This window comes from Centruroides vittatus, unplaced genomic scaffold (assembly GCF_030686945.1).
Source record: "Centruroides vittatus isolate TY-2023 unplaced genomic scaffold, ASM3068694v2 contig_250, whole genome shotgun sequence".
Classification (NCBI taxonomy): domain Eukaryota; kingdom Metazoa; phylum Arthropoda; class Arachnida; order Scorpiones; family Buthidae; genus Centruroides; species Centruroides vittatus.
In genome coordinates, this window is record NW_027121584.1 from 959,466 (window position 1) to 983,124 (window position 23,659).

Sequence of the window (23,659 nt, forward strand, 5' to 3'; positions counted from 1 at the left end):
GAATAAATATCGATATTAGCAATAAATAATCTATAATTAATGTAATAAAAAAGTATTTAACAATAAATGTTTCAAAATAAAACAAAAAAAAACTGATAAATTTTCCTATTCTCTGTTCTGTTTCACGTATCCCCCTTATTTACATGTTAAGATGACCCAGTTTAACGCTGTTTCGTTTAGTGCTCTGTCATCTAGGAACGCATCCCCCGCGTTAAGCGGGGTCTTACTGTATAATATATTTGATAACATTCTATTTCATTAACTCCATTTTTTCATATTTTAAATCAATTAACAAACTAAGATGCAATTTTTTTCTCATTCTTGTTCAAATCCAAAGATTTCAATAAATAAAATTACAATTATACTGAAATCATTTTTCAGAAAGCAAGAATAAAGTATTAATTTACCTTTGTTTAGAAGATAACTTTAAAATCACTTGCAGAATTGATGATTCTGTTTTGAATTATATCTTATCTTCAGAAATTAGAAGTGAAAATACCTTAATCTGCAATAAACAGATATCTATTAATAAAAAAAAACCATCTTAAATCAACACTATTAATGAATATTTTCAGTATTTAGAACTAATTGTTACAAAGACAAATTGTTCCTTGACTTCCATAAATTCAAAGCTATTTGCAAAAATTGATACTAAAGTAATTTTATTTTTGATTTGTTATTTTTTTGTCATTCTTGCATTCTTTTCTCATTTTTGTTACTATCGTGTTGTTTTTTCTTATTTTAACCTCATTGTGTATTTCTCCCCTTTAATTAATTGGGATTACAGTAAAGTGGGGTGGCAAATATTGTCTGAGAGACATTGCCAAATTCAATGTAAATAAAAATTAAATGAGGTGTGGCCGTGCACCTTATTTTGTATATTTTTGTATATATTACTCTTAGTATTTAGTCCATTTTCTTCCTCTTCGTTAGTTCTTTTGTCCATCTTTTTCTAGAAACTTCTGTCTTCCCTAACCCTTCCCTGTTCAAATGGGGGTGACCTAATTAGAATACAAAGAAGAGGTGGTAGCCTGGGGGCTAAGTGGAGGAGGAGAGGTCACTTTTTGACTGAGACATCGAAGGGACAGGACGTATTGTGAAGACCTCCAGGTTGTTCTAGCATCAACTGGAGGACAAAGGACGGTAAGCCTAAGCCAACGTTCGTGAGAAATCCGAAGTATATTCTGATATAGGAACTTCGAAAAACTTTATTGGGAGGATTGGAGAGACGTCCAAAATCAACAACACTGAAAATTATCAATCTAGTATTCGCAACCATCACCCCAAGATCGTCGACACTTTGGGTACCCATTCTTTTCTATCATACTTCCAACTATCCTATTGTCTATCTTTTCTTCCCTATCTTTTTTAGTCATATAAGTAGTTTTAAGTAATTAGTCTTAGTCCTTATATTTTGTAACGCGCTGAATATTCTTTTGTCGCGAGGTCGCATAACGATCCTATCCGAGCATCTGCCGGAATTATATGTGGAAAGGGTTATTATTGTAAAAACGAGGAGTGTCGGAAGTGTAAAGGAATCCTGCAAAGTAAATAAACACGGGTGACGAGAACATAATTTTGTGTTATATTCCATTGTGAATCACTCACCATGTGCATATCCTACAGAGGTATAAAATGAAGACTGTAGTTTTAATCTTTGATCATCAGTTGTTATTACCTATTTTATATTAATATAAATTTTAGTTTTAATTGAAAATATTTTATTTTTTAAACATCCAGGATAAAAATCTGGGTTACACAAAACTCTCAGATATTCTTTGGTGGCATCTGTTTTTAGCTTCTATGAATTAAAACATATATGTTTTAATTGCTAATATCTGAATATCATTGCTAAGATAATTTGTTTTATATATATATATTATATATATATATAATATATATTTACAACAATTATCTTAGCAATGAGATTCAATGATTATGCCTCATAACTCATCCATTAACTTATAAATTTATTTTTCTATCATATTAAGTAAAGAAAAAACTTCTACAAACTCAGGATAAAATACATTTAAAAAATGCAAAAACAAAAATATACAATATTGAAGACACATACAAAAATATTTTTGCCATCCTTCAACATTCTTTCACCATCACTGGAACACAATTCATCACATCGGCAGAGTCGACCACCTTTACAGAATCTTCTCCACCTGAATTTATGCAAATTGTTTAAAAGTTCTGTGATGTCAAATATCTTCACAAATTTTCATTGGATAAAGAAGAAAATTCTAAAAAGGTTGACTCTGCCAATGTTGATTGTGTTCCAGTGATTCTGGAAGGACATTGAAGAAGACTGCAAAGATTTTTTTTGTACATCTTCAATATTGTATATTTTTTAAAATTAAGTAATCTTTACAGTTTAATAATAAAATGTTTCAATTTTCATCAAATGCAGTAAAGTATTCTAATGAACAGAATATTCAAAAAATTAAATAAGACTAATGAAACAATTTTAAAATTGATTAACAAGATTTTTCCCCAATTATCAAAATTCACTATTCATTATTTCCTGCTTTTTTGCTGATGATGATAATATTTACACCAAGTCCCAAGTAATTTCCCAAGAACAGACAATTCCAATATCCTACAATATTGGAATTAGTGTCTCTCATTTCCCAGTCTTTTGCTTGTCCCGGGATTTTGGGATAAAAACTGTTTTCCGGGATAGAATTAATTATTTTTAAGATAGCATTTGATTTCAAGATATTTTGTATATAATTATTTATTTTTTTAAAGTAATTTAATACATTCTGCAACCTCCAAAATCATATTAATAATGCTGTGTAAGATATATATTAAAAATTACTTTTGAATTACGTAAACATTTTCACAAATAGAAAAAAGTTTATTAAAGTTTGTTGAAAACTGCTTACAAAAAAAATGCCTTTGAATTGGGTTGAAAATTTAAAGAAAAAATGAATTTAGATCAAACTTCTAACTTAGAAGGTAATTTTTGTTTTTTAAATAGAACATAATACAAAATATCATTCGTAAATTTTTATAATAAGATTTTAAAAAGCAAAGATGATCAATACAGTACTCCGATCACTCAATCTAATTCTTATTTTAGTAATGAGATGGTCTTGCTACCGAGAATGCCTTTACCGATTTAATTGATGTGATTGGAATCGTGTTTAATGCATTTAAGAGAAGACAAATATTGTGTGTTCTTCACCTGTATCCCGAAAGATTTCTAGTTTGTTTCAGAGATTTATTGCAGTACTTCTTTTGTTCTGTAGTATTCTTGACTTGTCTACCTCGACTGCTTTAATAGAAACATCATAGCCCAATAATTCAGCAGTTCGTTTGTCTTTAATAATCAGGTTATGAAGAAAAACTTCATACTTGCAGACTTCGTACTCATTTGTATCCTGGCCCAATTTGCACAACTTGGCATTACACAGTTATTACAGCTACTGGGCTTGGTTAAAAATTAAGACAACATAAGCACAATTATTACAGATATTACAGGCAAATAATTTTGAGAGTCCTGCCACAAATAAGCTACATGTTGATTATTGACCATTTGTCAATAATCCATTTGCCATAACGAGTAAAAATTAAAAGAACTAATAAGTAGGTTTAAAATTAATAAATACAAATGTATTCTGATAGTTTATGAGTTAATTATACTTTCTATTTGCAAAATTTCCTCAACCTTAACACAAAATAAGAAAAAAGCGAATTTTTAAGAAATTTGCGGGATTTCCTGGGTTAAGAAAAACAACTGGAATCCCGTTTGAGAAACCCTAGTTGGAATCATCTTTGGAACTATTTTGAATGTGAAAATATATGTATTAAATAGAATATAATACAATTTCTTCTGTTAATGTATTCCTGATGACAAGCCTTGAAAGTGCTAGGAACTGATAATATGAAAGATTTAAAATATAAAATCAAAACTTAGTAAATGAGCATTTTGATAAACTGTTCATTTTTTTCCCAGCAATAAACTATCATATATCAACATCTAAAAGTACAGAAGCGTATTTACTTACAGGCTTGCCACAGGTAATGCAGCATCAAATTGGAGTTCTACTGTAGCTATAAAAATCATAAATTATATGAATTTTATAACTATTTAATTGAATTTTACTGCCTACATGACCTGGTTCTGGTTATTACTTCATAAGATTATCAAATTTTGATTAAAAGATAAGCTCATTATTTATTAAAGTATTTATATTTTTTGATACAAAAATATCAAAATAATAAGTTATATTTTATAAGTTAAAAACCACATATTCTTGAGAGAAACTGAAAAAAAAAAAAAGTACAAAACTGTTTCAATAATGGCATATTATTTTTAGTTTTCAACAGTAAAATTCATAATAAAATTATTGATAAAACTGAAATGATTTTGATACCATTATTACTGAGTACTATATTGTCGGATGTCAGAATTGCACATATAAATAAGGTAAACATTTGTTAAATTACGTGAATTGTATGGTAACATAGAAGAAAAAACAAAGGAAAAATTTAGAGCCAATTATCAGGAGTTAATTTATTGACTAATAAATCAGTTCTAAATATATCATTTATTAAGAAAATATTGTACAGTAGGCCTATTGTTAAAGCTTTAAATTAAGTGTCAGCCAATTGTAGCTATTAGTGTGTTATATTTAATAGGTCAACAAAACAAAGAATGTATTTAATTAAAAACTCATTATAATTTATATAATTAGAAAATGTTGAATAGGATAAAGAATAGACTTTCTGGCAATGAAATCATAAGGAATAATTTTTGTTAAATTGTTATATAAAATATAACTGAATTTGGCAATACAAAGTCGTAGTAGACAAAATTTTGCAATTTTATTAAGTCATCTTAAGGTATTGTAAACAGAGAACTAAATTCAAGAAAAATTGGAGTATAAAAAGTCCTGGTTACTATTCTTACAAATTATTAAACTCAATCTTTCCGTGATTATTACATTAAATTTTAAACCAGAGAAAATAAAGCAATTGATTTAAATAGAACAGTTTAAATGGAAATTCATTTTAAGTTTGCTTTATTTAAGCGTAAGCTTTTCTAACCTATTGACTGGAAATTCTATTTTAATCCTATACACAGTATGATTCAGTTAAGTTCTTGCATTAGAAGTTTTCCTGTGTAAGAAATTTAATTTCAAAAGGCTCCATTTTTTGTGATTATTTGTTTTACTACATTAATTTTATATATATAGTTTTTAGATGGATTTTTTACACAATGCATTTTAATTTAACACATTTTAATAAGTTTGCCTGTTTAAAAATCTTTAATTTTAATTCTAAAAAAAATATTCATACTTCTTTTTCTAGAGAACTGCTGTTTTTAAAAAATGTAGGCTGCTATACCAACACCACCTCATGGCTACACACACACGTAAATTTTAATATTATTTTTATTCATGCTCATTTTTTGATTCTTGCTGTATAGGCACCTGAGAGGCCTTTATATATATCCATGAACACATATACTCAATTTCCAATAATGGAGGAAGTCTGTCAAACTATTAGACTAGCAATAGCTTAATGAATTAACACACCAGTTTAACTACTATAAAGCCACTTTAGTATATTACTAAATCTCATATGAAACCACAAGCCTCAAGCTTCAATAAAAAAAAATCATAATGTTCATTCGTTAACCTTATCAATAAATAATAGATTTACATATTTTATTAAAACTTGTTTAACAAGAATTTTCAAAAGGACATCACATGAAACAACATTTCAATTAACAAATCAAAAATATTAAATCAAATTAATCAAAATTAAAATTTGGTATACCTACTGAATATTTATTGACAGCATGTGATTAGTTTGTACAGCATCTTTCGATTATTATTTATAATATCGACTAACATCTCATTATCTATATATGATTAATTTAGTTAATACTCAAATACTGTCTGGCTTTGTTTGAGAGTGTGGCTAAAGGTACAAACATGGTCTCGGGTATCAAAATAGAACTGTTGTCCTGTAGATAATGTCGCTAAAGAGATCTGAGAAAAGTGCAATGGTTAAGGCATGGTAGAGTGGTAAATGTACAATGTTAAGTATATATGCACTCATACACCATCTAGAAATTTAGTTTTTTTTAACCATTAGAATAATGCATCTTTATCCCTATTTTGAATTACTGTTTGTTTTGCTAATTACATGTTAATTAAAAGATTTTGTATTATTTCTAACACATTCTTAATTTTATTATTTAAATAGTGTATCACTTTTATTTTTGAATTAAAGTATTTTGATTTTTTAGAATCTCTAATAAAACAGTATGTATTAGTAAAATATATCTTTTCAAGACTAAGAATGACAAAAAATTTTAAAATATTGACTGCAATATTGACTGCAGCTGCAATTACTTAGTGCCGATTGATGAATTTCTCAACAAAGCTACCAACAAACAGAAGAGTAAATGAACATCCAACTGTTGATAGGTCTAAGTTTTGTCCAGGATAAGGTGACTGTCATATTACAGTCAACATTAATCAGGAACTAACTTACCAGTTGAAGTTGGTCATTATTGTTCGACCAGCTTCATCTACATTCCTTGTAGGTGCAATTAACTTGAAGTCTTTTCAAGTAGTTTGATTAACCCATTGCCACATGCCTGCAGTTCTTTAGGCACTAGTTAATTTTTAATTAATAAGCATAAAAATACGAATTTTTTGAAAAATCTGAAAAAATTACAACCTGACTAATTTTTCTTAAATTTTCAAAGTATTTCATTATTTTTATTAAGAAATGTGGTAGAATCGACACTATAGTGCGCCTGATCTAAGGTTTCAATTTTCCTGCCAGTCGTTGTTATTAAAAATAACTGCTGTAGCAAAGCGTGCCTTTGCACTTAAATCACTTTGTTTTAAAGTGAATAACTTCTAAAAAACTCAAACTTGACCCAGAAATGATTTCATTTTTTTCCATTTGTATCTTCTAATTATTTTGCAAAGTTTTATGACACTATGCCCGATATAATTTTTGTATTTTTTTTTAGTTTTATGAATGTAAAAATGTAAAGCAATGATAATATGTAGGTTAAAGAATTTCCATTTATTAAAAATAAAATCATAAAATTTCGCTTACAAACACTTGAGATGCAACAGCAACATGATGAGTGAGAACGAGAGTTTTGAATGCTGTCTTCCCGGAGAATATTGGTTCCTTGACGACAATGACAGTAAAATTGTGTTAACCAACCAAGGATTCTATTGGTCCCCGTCCCTCATTTCTTTTATGATTGAAACAATAAAAGTTGTCCAAACAAATGAACAACTTTTGTTGATATATATATATCAACAAAAGTTGTTCATTTGTTGGATACTGCATCCAGAAGGTCCTGTCTGCTAAGTCCATGAAAGCAACCCCTTATGCTTAACATAGAAAATAAAAAATAAATAAATTTTCTTGCACACACAATTTATAATTCTTGCAATACAAGAAGTACATAAAGTTGTAGCATTGTATAATAAACATACATTTTTTGTATTACCAATTTATTCTGTATATCTTAGTTATTATTTGTATTAAAAGTAGAAGTAGAACATTTTCGTATTATATAATATTTTTTTCTATTACCTTTTTGTTCTGTTATTTTATTTTTAGAATAAAGTCAGTCATAAATATTATTTCTATACAGATTTATTAATTATAAAAAACACACAATATATCTGAAATTACATTAAAATAACACTAACTTCTGAAATAAAGTAATTAAAGCACCTTGACATTTACTCTATTCTTAGCACATCGCCTTGCATCAAATTAAAAACTTTATAAAAATTAAAATACATTCAATTATTTTATAAATTTATTTATTATCTGTTTGCAATAATATTGGAAGACACACAGTACAGTTTAGCATTTCCAATAATATTTAATTTTTGAATATCATATTTTATACATAAAATCTGACGACATACAAATGCATAAAACTTAATTAAAAAAATATCTGCAGCTTTACAATATAAGAATCCATCCAAAAAAGTTAGTTAAATATAATTAAAATCAAAAATAAAAAATAAAATAATAATAATAATAATAAAACTTTTAAGATAAGGAAATTTTTAACAGAAGTGAGATGTGTGATCACGTGATGCCTGTCTCCCCACTTTGTGTAACCAAAGCAGTGGACGACTTTGAAATAAAAGCCTAAACTCCAGTAGAAGTAAAAATAAACATCAGCATGTGTCTAGGACAATAAACTTGAACAAGAGTGAAGATGAAACATGACACCTTGTAATTTATGCTAATCACCTTTTAATATTAAAAAATTAATTATAATTTATTGAAGATTTTAAGATTTTTTTTGACAGAATTTGACTAGAAACATATTAAAAAGCTAGATTAAAGTAAAATAGCAGTTTTTCAATGATAAATTTTTATTAATTAATTTTTTAACTTGGTGCTGGATTGACCGTGGGTCTGCAATTTTTATATTCGAATGAGCACACGCATGACAACAGGTTGAAAACTGGCTGACAATATTTACACATTAAATTGTCTTCTTAAATCTGTCTTTCATATTCTCCAAAAATAAAAACAATTTTCCATCACAAATAACCTTTTGTTTTTGTTCCTGGTGAATGTGAAAGACAGACCTAAGAAAACAATTTGCTTTTTAACATATATTTTTAATCTTTACAAGTAGTTTGAGTTTCCTTTTTAAAATTTTTGAAAGCAGTGTTATTGAAAACTATAACTAATTTATCATACTAAAATTTCAATTATGAATATTTTTACCTACTAAATAAAATATAAACATCCCAATGAAACAGGACATATAAATTTATTTTAACTTGAATTAATTGTTAAAATACACATGTGAAATGTTTTCTTCTGGATGTTAGTCATTATTAATTGTTTATTTCAGAACAAACTTTACAAAAACAATCAAATCATACCATCAAAAGGCAAAAGCCAAATTTTTTCCAGTTATTTCACTATATTTTTAAAAATGTCCTAACAAAAAACAAATAAACTTAAATGTTGCTCCAAACATCCACTTTAATTATTATTATTTTTTGACTCTTTTTTGTAAACTCTACAAGGCCTTTTTTATCAAGTCCATTATGGATTTAATTAGGTCCACAATGGGACAGCTTGGCAGTGAGGGACAGGCCTAAATATATTCAGGACAGATTATCACCTGAAAAATTCCTGGGATTTTTTGACCTGTCCAGATAATTGTTCCCAGGTCCCAGGTACTTTCCAGAGCAGTAGGCTGTCACCTTAACTGCACTGCCATCTGGCTGTCAGATACACTGAGATACAGCAATTTGAAGAAAGAATAAATGCTCTTTCAACATTGTTTATGAAAATGAAAAAATTTTCCATTTTCTTTCATCCCATTTCTTTTCCACTAATTTTCTGCAAATGGTAACCTGGTTTTGAAGTTTGTGGATTGATGATTAAAACTACTAGATATAACAGGCTGAACTAACTGCTAAATTGAACCCAGGAGCTGAATATGCATAAAACTTTTATAAATTAAAAATGGCTTATTTGCTTGGATTTCATTAATAACTGTTTTTAAAGTTACAAACTAATTACAGTATTCAAAAATCTCCCAATCCTATTAATTTCCAATTTCCGATATGTATGTCAACTGTCAACTAATCATTCAGCACAAAGTGCCAACTGTAAGAAAAAATTTTTTGAGTTGAAGTGATCAACAACATGGAGTATCTGCATTGCCAGTGACATCATAAGCATTGTGGTCAACATTAAAGTCAGAAAATGCACTCCTGGTCATGTGCAGTTTGTGAACTTTCACTTTGGACTTGTATGATATCGTGAACCTGAAAGCAGTGTGCTTGGTATTTAATGGTATAATATAATTCATGAAATCACAGTAAGTTTCATATATATTAATCAATATTTTGTTTAAGTAAACTCATTAACATAGAAATGACTATCCACATTCACAGTACCACAAACTTACTGTGCATTAATGCAGGCTTTGCATAAACCAATATAACCGGATTTGACTGAATAATAAAGTTACATTGACCTCACTGACATGAAATGTTTGACTAAAAGCAGACAAAATAAAATGGCAAATTCAAAAGACATTAAGCATGTTAACAAGAAGCAAGAAAAAATCTGAACTAGAAAAAGCTGGAAAGGACTCTTGCTCAATTTTCCCAGCACTCAAACAGCATATTAAGGGGACTTTTAGGAAGTCCAATAATTTTCAATTATACTAAGATACAAATTTTAAATAACAACAAAAGCTTAAAAAGAAGTAATTTTGTTCAATTATGATAAAAATTCCATTTTAAAAAATATTTAAGTACAATAAGCACAATGACACTAGCTCAAAAGTTAAAATTACACATAGTGCCATCTATCATAAAATGTTATTAAAAAACTTTTAGTAATTATTATAAAAAGTCAAAATAGGCTTAGTTTTGAGGGTAGAAATGAATTTTTAAAAATATTGTAAAGGCCAACAATGAGTAAAATTTTCATTAAGTCCAATCCCATTTGAGATAAGACCTATGACCCAACCTCTATCCCCCCAGTGTCTCAAGTTCCATATTCTAAAATTTAATAGCATCAACTCTTATATACTAATCACCGTGCCAAATTTCATTTATTAAATCTAAGATATTAAACAAAACAGATGCCAACATACACACTAAACTCCTTTTTTTCAGTTTTTTTGGATTCATGGCTCTCAAATCAAGATTTGTATATATTTACAAATATAAACTTTCCTGTGTTATAACAATTGGGAAAGTAAAATATTTTGTGCATTATATAATGTTAAAATTAACCCTCAATACCAAGGTGGCTTTAAGCTTTCAGGACATCATCTCTGGACCTACAATTATGAAAACTCTCTTCTTACTTTTATTTTGCATTTAAAGTACTGTACATTTCATAGAAATCACAAAATGACATATTACTCACAATAAAATAATTCTGTAATTATATCAAAATGCTTTCTATCAAACTATAATAAATTTCTGCATAATTTGTGGATCCAAATTCATCTGTTTTCTAGACACTAGCAGCATGCGACAACACTATGCATGAAGATTATTTAAATCATCACAATATTATAATTTTTAAAAATATAAATTTTTCACATAAAATTTGTTCCGAGACACTGCAATCTCACTATCACACAGCTGATTTTTATATAACATTTCCAATTATTCCGATACTAATAAAACCAAGAAATGCTGAAAAATGCTTTGATAGAAACTGCACTGACCAAAAAGATATCGAATGTTCTGAATTACAAGATAAGATCAAGATAATAGCAGATATGCTTTCTGCTCCTGGCAAACCTATCAACATTGCCTCTTATTATCCAAAACAAATATATGAATGTTTTCCCAAAATAACTTATAGTCATAAGAATTCTGCTAACACTGCCTGTTTCCATTGCAACAGAACAAGGTTTTTCTTGTCTGAAGCTCAAAGAATTATATTTGACCAAACATGACAGAGGAACACTTGATAGATATGACAATTCTTTCCATAGAGAATGACATTACAGAAAAGACTAATATAAATGAAACTGTCAACATCTTTGCAATTATAAAAGCCAGAAAAAAAAAAATCTGTATGATTTATATACTTGTTAAAAATAAGTCAGTATACATCGGGTTAGAAAATAAAATGAATGTTTAAATATGTAGTATTTTTACAGGGCAACAGTTCAAATTAATCTTGGGACTTCATTTTAAAAACTATCCTGGGTAAATTTTGGCTAAAACCACTCTTGCTCATTGCTTTACAAAATATTATAACTACCAAGCAGTCAATTATTTTAAATGCAGTCTATCTGTTTTTAAGATTATTATTTGCTTTGCATCACTTAAAATTTATGTTCTCTTTTGTCTTGATTAAATAATTATAAATAAAAAATGTAATAAAAAATTGATGGCATTTAATCAATTTATTAAAATAAATTATTACAACATTTATTATTATTTATAATTGTGTATATAATACACATTTCATTATAAAAACATTATTATTTTTATAAATTATAAGATTTGAAATTGTTATAAAGTGATTAGAAATGCTAAGGTTAGTCATCAAAAGCATTATAATATTCTGCTAGATTATTTACTCTAAATTCTACATGCAACTTTTTTCTGAAGTTTGCACATTAAAAATTATAAATAATTTCTGTATGTAAAGAATGCATTTTAATATTAAAGATCTGTTCTACTTGAAAAATAAAATATTTTTTTTTTTTAATTTTGTAATCCTCTCTAATAATTCATGATTTTACTAATAAGATTATTACAGATTTGCATTTATTCATACACTGTTAAATTTTCCTCAAAATCAAAAAACTCAAATTCAGATTACTGTTTTTGATGTATGGAAAATCATGTACATGATTTTCCAACATTGTAAACAAGCTTTTTATTGATTTATTTGTAGTTACATTTTATATTTTACCAGGTTAAAATGAAATTCTTTTAGTAATTATTGATTTGTCATTTCCTTTACGATTCAACATCATATTTGTTATTACATCCATCAAATGTTTGCCATTCAATCTTACAATAGTATTTGAAAGATCAAATTGTTATTTTCATTGTCTTAATGCAATGTTATATACTTCTTAAATTACAAAATAATCATCATTTTAATTTTTTATATACTAGATAGTTCCATAAATCTTCAAAATTAGCCTATTCTCTGATTTACTTTTAGCACTATAATGTGAGACAACTTCTCCGAAATGAAGGACAGAATACAGATGCTATTTTATGACAACAGATTAACTCACTGTCATGGTAACAACAGGTATTTATAACATTCTTGAAGATTGCAATGACAGACATGCAGTCCTCACTATGTATATATCTCTTTTTTTTTAAATATTTGTCAATTTATTTTGTTATTCACTTAGAATGGTGATTGCACTGCCCTTCTTAGTAAAAAAAAAAATCATCAGTTATAAGTTTTAAAGTCTGAAATAGTTGAAAATAGATTAAAAAGAAGTTCAGCAGAAAAAAACTTGACACTAAATTTAAATCAGCATTGACCAAAATTGGTAAATTTGAAAGATCTAGAGAATTGGAAAATAATGAAGATAAGAGAATTGGAACAACATTAAGGTACTGAAATGTAACAATGACAAAACTGATAAATATCCTATTATGATTCAATTCTTCTAATTATAACTAATGCAATTTTATTTATTTATTACAGTGCCTAAAAGTAAACATGGGCTTATTTTTATCATCAGCATTTCATATTAAAAAGTTATTTAATTTCCATAGGTAAAGATTTATATACAGAAATATTCAGTTATTGAAATTTTAATAGATTTTAATTAATTTTTAAAAAGTTGATATACTAAATTTTATATTTTCTTGATATCCAAACATGATTTATTTTCATTTTACAGTATTTTCATCATTTGTGATATTAGTGATATGGATGAATATACTGGTATAAAAAAATAAATAATGTGCAATTTAATGCAAAAAAAAAAAATTAGATGATTCACAAGTTTAACAAAATTTCATGATAATATGAAGAAAATAATACAAAATTTATTTAATAATTATTTTAAAATGATTACAACAATTACGCATGATCATAGATGACTTTGCAACTAGATTGAATTCACTAATATTTCAATTTAAATTGATCCCAATTCAAACACATTTTACTAACAAGAATGCAACTTCTAATATGTATTACTAAAGGTGATCTGTGATCTTACTTATTCATATGTTCTTTGTAACAGTTTAGTTTTAGTTTGAACTAAATCACCAATTTAGTTCAGGCTAAAATTAAACTGTCACAAAGAGGTTATATGTAATATAAGTGTAATAATTCAATTAATATCAAAACCAGAAAATGAATGTTTAATGAATTAGCTCAATATAAATTCATCAGGACAATGTTACGTTTCAGTATATAAAATCACATTAACAATTATCTTTAAAAGTTAAAATAATCAGATATAGAATTGATTCAATATACACTATACCTTGCTTGTTGAACTGTGTGATCTAAGGACACTATTCAGCTGCTTATCCTATAGGTCTAATAGCAAGCAGTTTGACTTCACTGGGATAGACTCCATTGCCTTTGTAATGTCCTTGAATTTTTCATTAATGACATGATGTCTTCTTTAAAAAATATTTGCTTCTCTTTCAATTTTTAATCTGTAAACTTAAATATTGTGAAGAGAATTATGTTAATGTGATTTATATACAAACCATTATTTGTAATTTACAGCATGTTGAGATTTTTAAAATAAAAACAATCATAAAAAATGTTAAACTGTTTTCTAATATCAATTAATTTAAAGTGATGGTATTTATCAAAATAATAAAGGAGCATATCTAAAAAAACATTACTTTAAACAAAACAATTTTTTAATTTTCTGGTTATTACATAATTGAATTGCCATTTAGTATTACATATAATCTGATGAAGATTAAAGTTTAGAATTATAGTAATTACATAAATCAGTTAATCAATTTCTAATATGTATTTTATGCAGGCTAAAGCAAAATATATTCTTACTTTACATAAATGAACATTATGAAATATTCTTTCTGATAGTCAAAATATAAATAATTAAATTTCATTTACTTAATTATTTACATTTTAGCTATAAACAACAAAAAGTTTGTTGTACTTTATCACACCACTAGTCACAGCAAAAACAATAGTGAACTGAAATCATAACCAAAATCTTTAATCTAAAAACATCATCTAAAATAACACTAAACTGATAGTTTTATGTTTCTTTTCAATTTTATTTTCTCCATATATTTTTCTAAATATATATTAAATTTAACATTTTTTATTTTATATAATCTGACATTTAACATGACACACATTCAAAAAATAACATCTTAGTTAACAAAATGAAAATATTTTTTAATCTAGTCCGGAAAGTTTTATTTAATTTTAGATCAATTTGTAATTATGGCAATAAATAAATAGAAAATTTTGCAACATTTATCAAACAAGCTTTTACAATAAATAAACCAAAATATCTAAGTTTTGTTTATTTTTAATAATAATTAAACATGTTTTAATCATATCAATTTCTTTTATCTTTACAAGTATCAATAATCATCCATATTACTAATCAATTTCTCTAATAGTTTTGAAGTATTTTAAAGAAGAGTTGAATCATTTTGTTTTAAATCCTGATAAAAAATCTTGAAGAATATATGCCAAGTGTTTGTTAATATTTCCTATATTCTAGATGGTGTCTTCATTCCTGAATGTATTGATAAGTTTAATTTAGTGTTATAGCCCGTCTATGGAAAGAATCAAATCTGGGTTGAGAATTAACCAATGAGCATCGCTTAGTTGTGGCAAGTTAATTCTCCATTTATTAAACATATCACCCCCATTATAAACATTATTATGGAAGCTTCACGTTCTGGTATTGGAATATGAGAAAGTTCACTACTAGTAGTTAAATGCACGATTCTTTACAGTTAATGAATGCTATAAAATATTAACATAATTAATAAAAAGTTGCTCTGCCATCTAGTGAAAGAAAATAAAATAAAATTCACATATTGCCTGACATATTAAGTGCTGACATCATTAGGGAATGTGCTGATTGGTTTAACTGAAGCAACATCATGCACAACATTGCTCTCAGGCTGATTCTTTCCATAGACATATCCCGTGAAAATTGTTAGAACAGATTAATACAGATTATTTAATCATCTTGACAACTCTAATTCAAATAGAAAAATAAAACATGTTATAGGCCTATGTTTCTCAAAAATAGGATCAATATAAAATTGTTATAAATCTTGATAAGTATATAAATATAATAATGTTAAATGTTCCAAAACAACATTCCAACATCTATTGTTATATTACATAATCATACAGGCTATAACTACACAAAATACTTTATATAAAAAGTCGATTTATTTTTAATCACTCATTTATTAATAAAGTTAATATCATCATAACAGCAAATTTTTGTTTTAAAAATCAACAAATTCATTATAAAATCTGATTATTAAATATAGTGATAAATTATATAGTATTGCATCATTTGATACATTAGATTATATACTGTATATATTTTGTCCAATACAGACTTGCTGAATTCCAGCAGAACTGCACGAGTAAGAAACAAAACTTGATTTAAACTAGCCATAAAAAAAAAACATCACATCACTCAACACAGCACAGCAGCAAGATCAAAATTAATCTTATAAAAGACAGTGAACAAGACATTTGACAATAGACAGGATACACCTGGGTATCAAAGGGTACGATGTAAAAAAAGTAGCAATTCTGACAATATATAAACATTACATTAAAATGTAATTAATTTCTTTAATACAACTTTATTAGATTATTGTGATCTCTTACACAGTTTGCAAATGACCAGAAAAAAAAATTAAAAATTTGGTACAGTTGATTATTTCTTATTATATAACTTTAATAATAGAGGTGTATTTAAAATAATATATTTGAACAAATCAGGTAATTAAGATTAAAATTTAAAAATTAACTGTAAAAGAATTTTAATAAAAACTGAAATATAGAAATAATTGACTACTTTTAATATTTTAAATATAAATGCATTTTTATGTGTATACCTTACATAAAAATTGAATCAATTTGTTTTATATAACAAAAGTAAATTTTTTAAGCACATTACTAATATTTTAAATACAAATTGTAAGAATAAGATATTTTATAATAAAAACACAAATAACACCTTAATCCGGTAAGGAACAAAGTTGATGACTAACATTTTCAATCTTATTCAAAGGCTATCATCAGGCTCTAAAGATGGAACAAATGTGAATAGAATTTTTGTGTTTTATTTGAGTCTAAGTTTAAGCTTTAGAACATGAGAGGGCCTTTGAATAAGGTTTAAAATGTCATTAAATTTTTGTTCTCTACTAGATTAGTATGTAGTTTGATGTTTTTATTATTAAAAACATCCAGTATTTAAAGTGTGTTTTACATATTTTATATCATCAACCAGTAAAATTTTTAGTAAATCACACATTTTAAATTTCACATACCATAAATCCTCCAATAGACACTGGGTCACCTGTAAATGCCAGTTATTTAATTTGAACTGTTAAACAGATATCAGGTTTTCAATATATGCCAGTGCTGTAAAATTCCTTTGCACAGCTTATGAAGCTTAAACGTGTTCTTTATATGCTATGGTAATTTTTCCCATGGAAACTCTTGAAAAAAATGTTTTTAATTTTTAATGTGCATCAAAAGAAAAGTGCATCGGTGACTCTGAAATTGTAACTACAGATAAAACATTGATGTTTTTCATATGCACAGAAACACCACAATCATAGCAATTAGTAGCAAGTGTGTCCTTATCATGACAAGTCACAAGAAAGATTATTTTACTGTTGCTTTAGCAGCAGAAGACAATGGAACAAAATTGAAACCTTTTATCATATTTTGAAAGGGGGGTACATAAAGTGGAGAGGCTACGAAATGTTCCCAGAGTTGTTATCCCAAGTTCAATCAACACTTGAATGAGAAAATCCGCAGCACATTTTCTTTCCAGCATAGACTGCTTGTATGGGATTTGTATCACCGTCATATCGACAAAAGAGAAATAAGGAACTGAATAACTAACATGAACATTGCTGTTATTCTGGACAACTAAACATAATACATTCAAGCAGCAGATGTGATATGGAATAAACTTTTCAAGGGCAAGATACATCAGTTCTATCACTCTTGAATGGTGAACGATTAAGAAAAGCAGAACACAAGGGAAATCTCAAAGCACCTTCTCGATATCTGATGACTTCCTGGATTCAACAAGCCTGTGAAATGGTTCCAAATGAAATGGTCACTCCTTCAAAAACTGCACATTGACTATTAAGATGGATGGCTGAAGACAATCCACCTACTGTTTGAAATTTAAGGAGCTTTGTCTTGGGAGCAAGAAGTAATTAGAGGCTTAAAAGCAATGCATGAATTCTGGCCTGCTACTGGAGGAAGAAGACAATGAAGAAGCTGACTATAATAAAATTGTAATTTATAGCAATGATGACAAAGAAGGTGAACATTATGATGTCCTCCAGAGTGATGGTGATATCAATTGAATTGAAGATATGATAATACTGTAATAACTTTCTGCTTACAGCAGCGATGTCATTGTGTAGTAGAGTGCTTTTCTATTAAATAAAAAGGAAAATGTTTTGTGAGTTACCTGTAGTTTTCATTAACTGGAAAAGAACAGGTGTGAAAAATCATGGTGGTGGTGGAACGAAGACAACTTCATTTCTTCCTTTAACACTAGTCTGAATGAAAAATTCTGCATGAATGGAATATATGCCTGGTCTCCAACAGAGGCCAGGTCTCTTATAAAGCTGGTGACTAGGTATATTGTCCAATAGATGTCCATGTATCTATTGAAGGATTTATAGTAATATGAAAAAATTTTGCCATTTAAATTAATGATAATAGATAAATTCTGCATTCATGAACTTAACCTTACTAACTACAGTATATTACAGTACTAAAACTGCAGAAATGAATGATGAGTCTTCTATCATTCATTTCATCATGTAGAAATGAATGATGAGTCAATAGTTTCAAAACAACATTTAACATGGATAAAATAAACAGTTTGGATAAGTTAAAATTAAGAATGAATAAATAACAAAACTTTCTTTTAGGTTTCCAAGAATTAATCCCTTCCCAGAAAAGAAAATAAATTAATTCTTGATAAGTTCTTGAAAACATACGACAAAGTGAGGTAAAGATAAAATGAGTACTAGTAGTTGGAAACAAAGCTTAGAAAGAAGTGACATTTATTAGACTTGAACTAAAGCTTTAATTTAGCTTTAAGTTATATGTTTAAGGTTTAGTTGGTAAATATAAATCTTGCTTGCTATGAAATACAAATAAATGTCTGTTAAGAAAAATTTTGTAAACTTCTCAGTGGCTGCATAGTTCCCAAAAGAATAGCTAATAAATTTACTCTTCAAAGTGTTCATTGTAACAAATTGTTAATATTGCTTGAGTGGAAAACATTGTGTATAAACATTACCAGTCAAAGAATGTAAATATGCTATGTGCATACTTTTGAATTGCGAACTTTTTTGGGAGGTGAACTTTCAAATCCATAAATTAATCAATCTTTATTTTATATCATAAAAGATTTTTCTCAAAAATTATAAAAAAAACAACATTGTAAAGAAATGTATCTCTCCAGAAATAGAAGACTGTAATATAACAAACTTATATATTTTTTCAATAAATTTCTTGTTATAATTTTAAAATTAAACAACATTGACTCTTATGAAATTAGATATAGAATTCCATTTAATAACAATATTTCAAAAAGTGGGCTGCAAGTTAAAAAATATGGTAATATTTTTGTATTTATAGCTCACAAGTTATCTGTGTAAAAGAATTTGAAAAGGTGTCAAATTATAAACCAATTTTAAATTGCAATTACAAACTCTCACCTACAGAACAACAGTTTCTTCCAAAGACTGGGATATACAATGGGCAAGTTACACAAGAATTTAATGTTTTCATTTAACTTGATTTGTATAATGTCTTCAAATCTTACAACTCAAATTTCATCCACTTCTAATTAAGATAGAAGGCTGAAACTTTGAGGACCTACGTAAGTCCAATCACAATGCATTTTAATAATGTTTTAGGAAAGTGGCCACCATCATCATCCCTATTCCAACCTGATAATCAAATGTAGAATTTAATCATGCATATATGCTGTAGTGACGTATATGGTGAGGATGAGATGGAATCATCACCACTATCCCCACCTTTAATCTCCAAAAACATGACAAATAAAATTTTATTTTTTGTAATTTTTTAAGATAGCAATTTTCTGAAGGTTTTGCACTACCGTGGGTTATACATACAAAAATATAGTTAACTTTCAACATTTACTCATAAGAATTCTATTAATAATATAAAATCTTTGTATACAATAAAAAAACAGTTAATAATTATTGACTTCAATTTTTCCATGTGAGGCTGATATATATTTATACACTTGCAAATTTTTGTTCACACTGATTTCAACTGTATATTAGTTATATTTTTACTTAAAAAATAGTTATCCCTGATAAATGAAGTAGAGAAATAAGCAAGTTCAAATTATTATTTGTATTTATCATTAATATGGTTTTAATAAAGTAATGTATCTATTACTGAATGCCTAACTAATGATTATTAATAGATAGGGCCTAAAAATTTCAATTTGGCATGTCAGCCAACCAAGTATCTTTTCATTTTGCCAACGTCCTAGAATCCCAAAGCTGATTTTTAATTATAATGACTAACAATTTAAATTACTTAATGTACTGTATTTTCCATTTACTTAATTTTAATGATAATGAAATATTACAGGTGTTTAAATTCAATAATATTCTCAGTATTTTTTCAGCAAATTCTTAATAAAAATGGATACCCTTTTGATTTTTCTCATTAGTTTATTGATATTATAATAAAATTATATATTTATCATAGATGAACTACTGCATTCAACAGTGTAACATACAAAGGAACAGGACATACCATGAAAAATATATGTTCGTATTATAATAGTATTGTTAACAAAGGACGTAAAAGTATAAAAGTAACACGAATATAAGAATAAATGTATCATTTATGGAAAACTATTACTTCAAAAAATAGCTGATAAATTACATATTTTAACATTATGTCATGAGATATGTAAGAGAATTTATATTTTCTAAGAATTAACCAACAGAAACAAATTATTAACATACTTAATGCAATATTGAGAATCACATTCTCAAAATGACACGCTTAGCTTATTCATTAGGCCTGATCTATAGCTTTATCATCAGCCAATTTCAAGAGATTTTCTGCTTATGCCAGTAGAAATTGCAGCAATTAATTACTTTCTAATATCTGATTATAACCTGCATACCTGTAATATTTAGTAATCAATAAACATTTGCTCTTTTTATGCTCATACAGATGATGACAGAAGATATTCTTAAATAATTTTCACAAATTTATTTACATTTAAAAAAGGAATTTAACACAAAATAATAACCGGTAGAAATAAAACTTTCTCCAAAGTTTTTATCCATCGATTAAAAATTTCAAATCACCACCAGACAAGCAGACTGACAAATTTTTAAAACTTTATTAATAATTCTCCTCTCCCGCACGATAAACAATTTCATAAACACCCTAAAAGTTTGTTATTTATAAAATACAGTTCACGTCAAACTAATAACGAAAAATATATTTTAAAATTTTGATTAAAATCTATTAATGCACAGAATTATGTAATTTTAAACATAAAACCAAATATAATTTTAATTAAACGACAGTTTAAGCTCGACTAACGAAGAAAAATTATATTATATTTTATATATAAATGCCCTCAGCGAGATTATATATATATAAGTTTAAATGCTATTACGGACAAAAAATTGCAAATATAAAATTACATCCTGCAATCGAAATACAATATTAAAGAAGTAATTTATTAAATCTAATCGCACAAATACTCAAACAGAGAAACCTATCACAGATAATAACTGTTCTATAAATCCAATGTCATTGATTCGGAAAACATTCGGCATATTCAACAAAAACGAACAACCTATACGCTTTTTAACATTAAAAGATAATACCCGAAAAAGGTATTCTTCGAAAAGAATTTTATAATAGTTGCATTAACGAGATCCAGTTCATTAAGTAAGGACGGAAAACCGAAAGGGTTACGACAGAACACATTCCAAGTACACAAAAAAGATCATTTTTAAATGGTTAAGGTGCATTTATAGATACATAAACAAGTAATATATCTTACCTGAGCCCCATAGATAAATTCGAGTTTCCTTATTTATTAACTTATAAAACTCGAAGTGTGTCAGCAGAACTAGTACATTTGAACTTATTTACGTAAAATGATTAAGTTGGAAGGAAACAAAGGATTAAAAAAAATGAAAGATGAAAGATGTAAATGAAAAATTGGAAAAAAAAGAAACATATGAACTGCGTAGTTCGATCATTTGAGCGAAGGACGAATGGAAACATGACTTACTGACCCAATATATAGAAATGTTAGCGAAGTTTCTATTTCCTATTTTTTTGTTAACAGATAACGAGAACATTATACGGAATCATTCGAATTCCAATTTTGTTTTCCCAAAGATTAACCCTAACTAATGAGTTTTTATTAATTAATCTGGATTTTCAAAACCGCAATTCCTATTAGAAACGTTAACGATACTTTAAAATGTAACTCGACGTTGTCAATTAGTAAATTCGGCAAGAAAATTACCTTTTTTTTTTCCTCTTAACAGCGGAGCTTATTTCCAGATCCTTTCACTTCGGACACCTTTTGTGTCCGTGACGTCATTAACTCATTTTAACGCAAGACAGGAAATGGCGTAGATGCGAACTTGTTCCTATTTACTTGTTTTCGGATTCGATTCATTAATAAGCAATTTTTGCTATTCGTTTAAAAGTAGAAAATTATTATTATTTTTTTAAATAATTTGCGTGTTATCATAAAGTTACTTTAAGGACTAATGTAAAATTTTATATAAAAATTACTTTAGTATTATTACTTGTATTACAATTATTATTATTTTCCTTATTTTAATTGCCGTTAGTCCTTATTAATAATATTTATAATCGGAAGTTTTAGCCAGGAATGACATTTAAATGTACTAAATTTTAAAAAGCGGCATTTATATACCGGTACGAGCGTGATTCATTCAAAATGAATAACGACTGTACGTGTAGTTTCTAATATATTGTATAATAATTACACTAGATATTACAGAGACAAATATTCAATTGGATTTTGTTAATTTTTTAAATATTTCTAATATTTTTTTTTTTTTTAAATATCGTAATTGTCATTATTATGTTCAATACAGAAACCAAGAGCGTAACTAAGATTGATTTCGCTCGGAGCAAATAAAAAAAATGGCGCCACTCGATACATTTCCAAAAGGATATGCTTTTACTTTTAAGAAGAACATCAGAGTGGTAGAGTGGAACCCCAAATATAGCGCTCAGATCACATTCCTGATCTGCCCCATCTCAGTTACGTCTCAGAGAAAGAATTTGGAAAAATACAATTGTTCTAAAATTTATTATCATTATTTTTTTACGTTATTCATCTCCAGGCACTTCTATCTTTACATTAAATATTTTTCAGATAGATTATTTCCATAGAGAAGTTTCTACAGAACAAAAATTCTTTATGTGGCAAGTTTTGTTCTGTGGAAACATCCGCGTAAAGAAAGAAATCTTTTCTTGTGGAACTATTTGCAAAAATAAAATAATAATTTATCCAAAGAATTTTCGGTTAATGTTACCTATGGTTCCAAGATGGCGGCTCGTCTGATTCCAGCAAAGAAACAGTGGGACGCACGTTCTAACCTAACCTATTCTAACAAAAACCCATAATTATTAGCAACCAAATTATTAGAATAGGTTAGGTTAGAACATGCGTCCCCACTGTTTCCCTTCTTCTATTTGCTGGAATCAGAGACGAGCCGCCATCTTGGAACCAATAGGTAACATTAACCGAATTTTTAATGTAAAATTTATTTATTTAACAAGCAACGAAAATGTATATTATCGTTCTAAATTTTGCTTCAAAAAATGAATTTTTAAAACAATTTTACAGAATAAT

The 23,659-nt window shown here is 27.3% G+C and overlaps 1 protein-coding gene across 1 annotated transcript in view; it reads right to left on the reverse strand.

Moving 5' to 3' along the window:
* The window catches only part of Mo25 (calcium binding protein Mo25), a 32,061-nt gene extending 9,664 nt beyond the window's left edge, over positions 1 to 22,397 (reverse strand). Inside the window, exons 1-3 of the mRNA XM_067265856.1 lie at positions 22,292 to 22,397; positions 13,991 to 14,175; positions 408 to 505 (exon numbers count right to left, since the gene is read on the reverse strand). The gene's annotated coding sequence lies outside the window, so the exon portion shown is untranslated. The remainder of the gene's footprint in view (positions 1 to 407; positions 506 to 13,990; positions 14,176 to 22,291) is intronic.
* Positions 22,398 to 23,659: the final 1,262 nt, after the last annotated feature.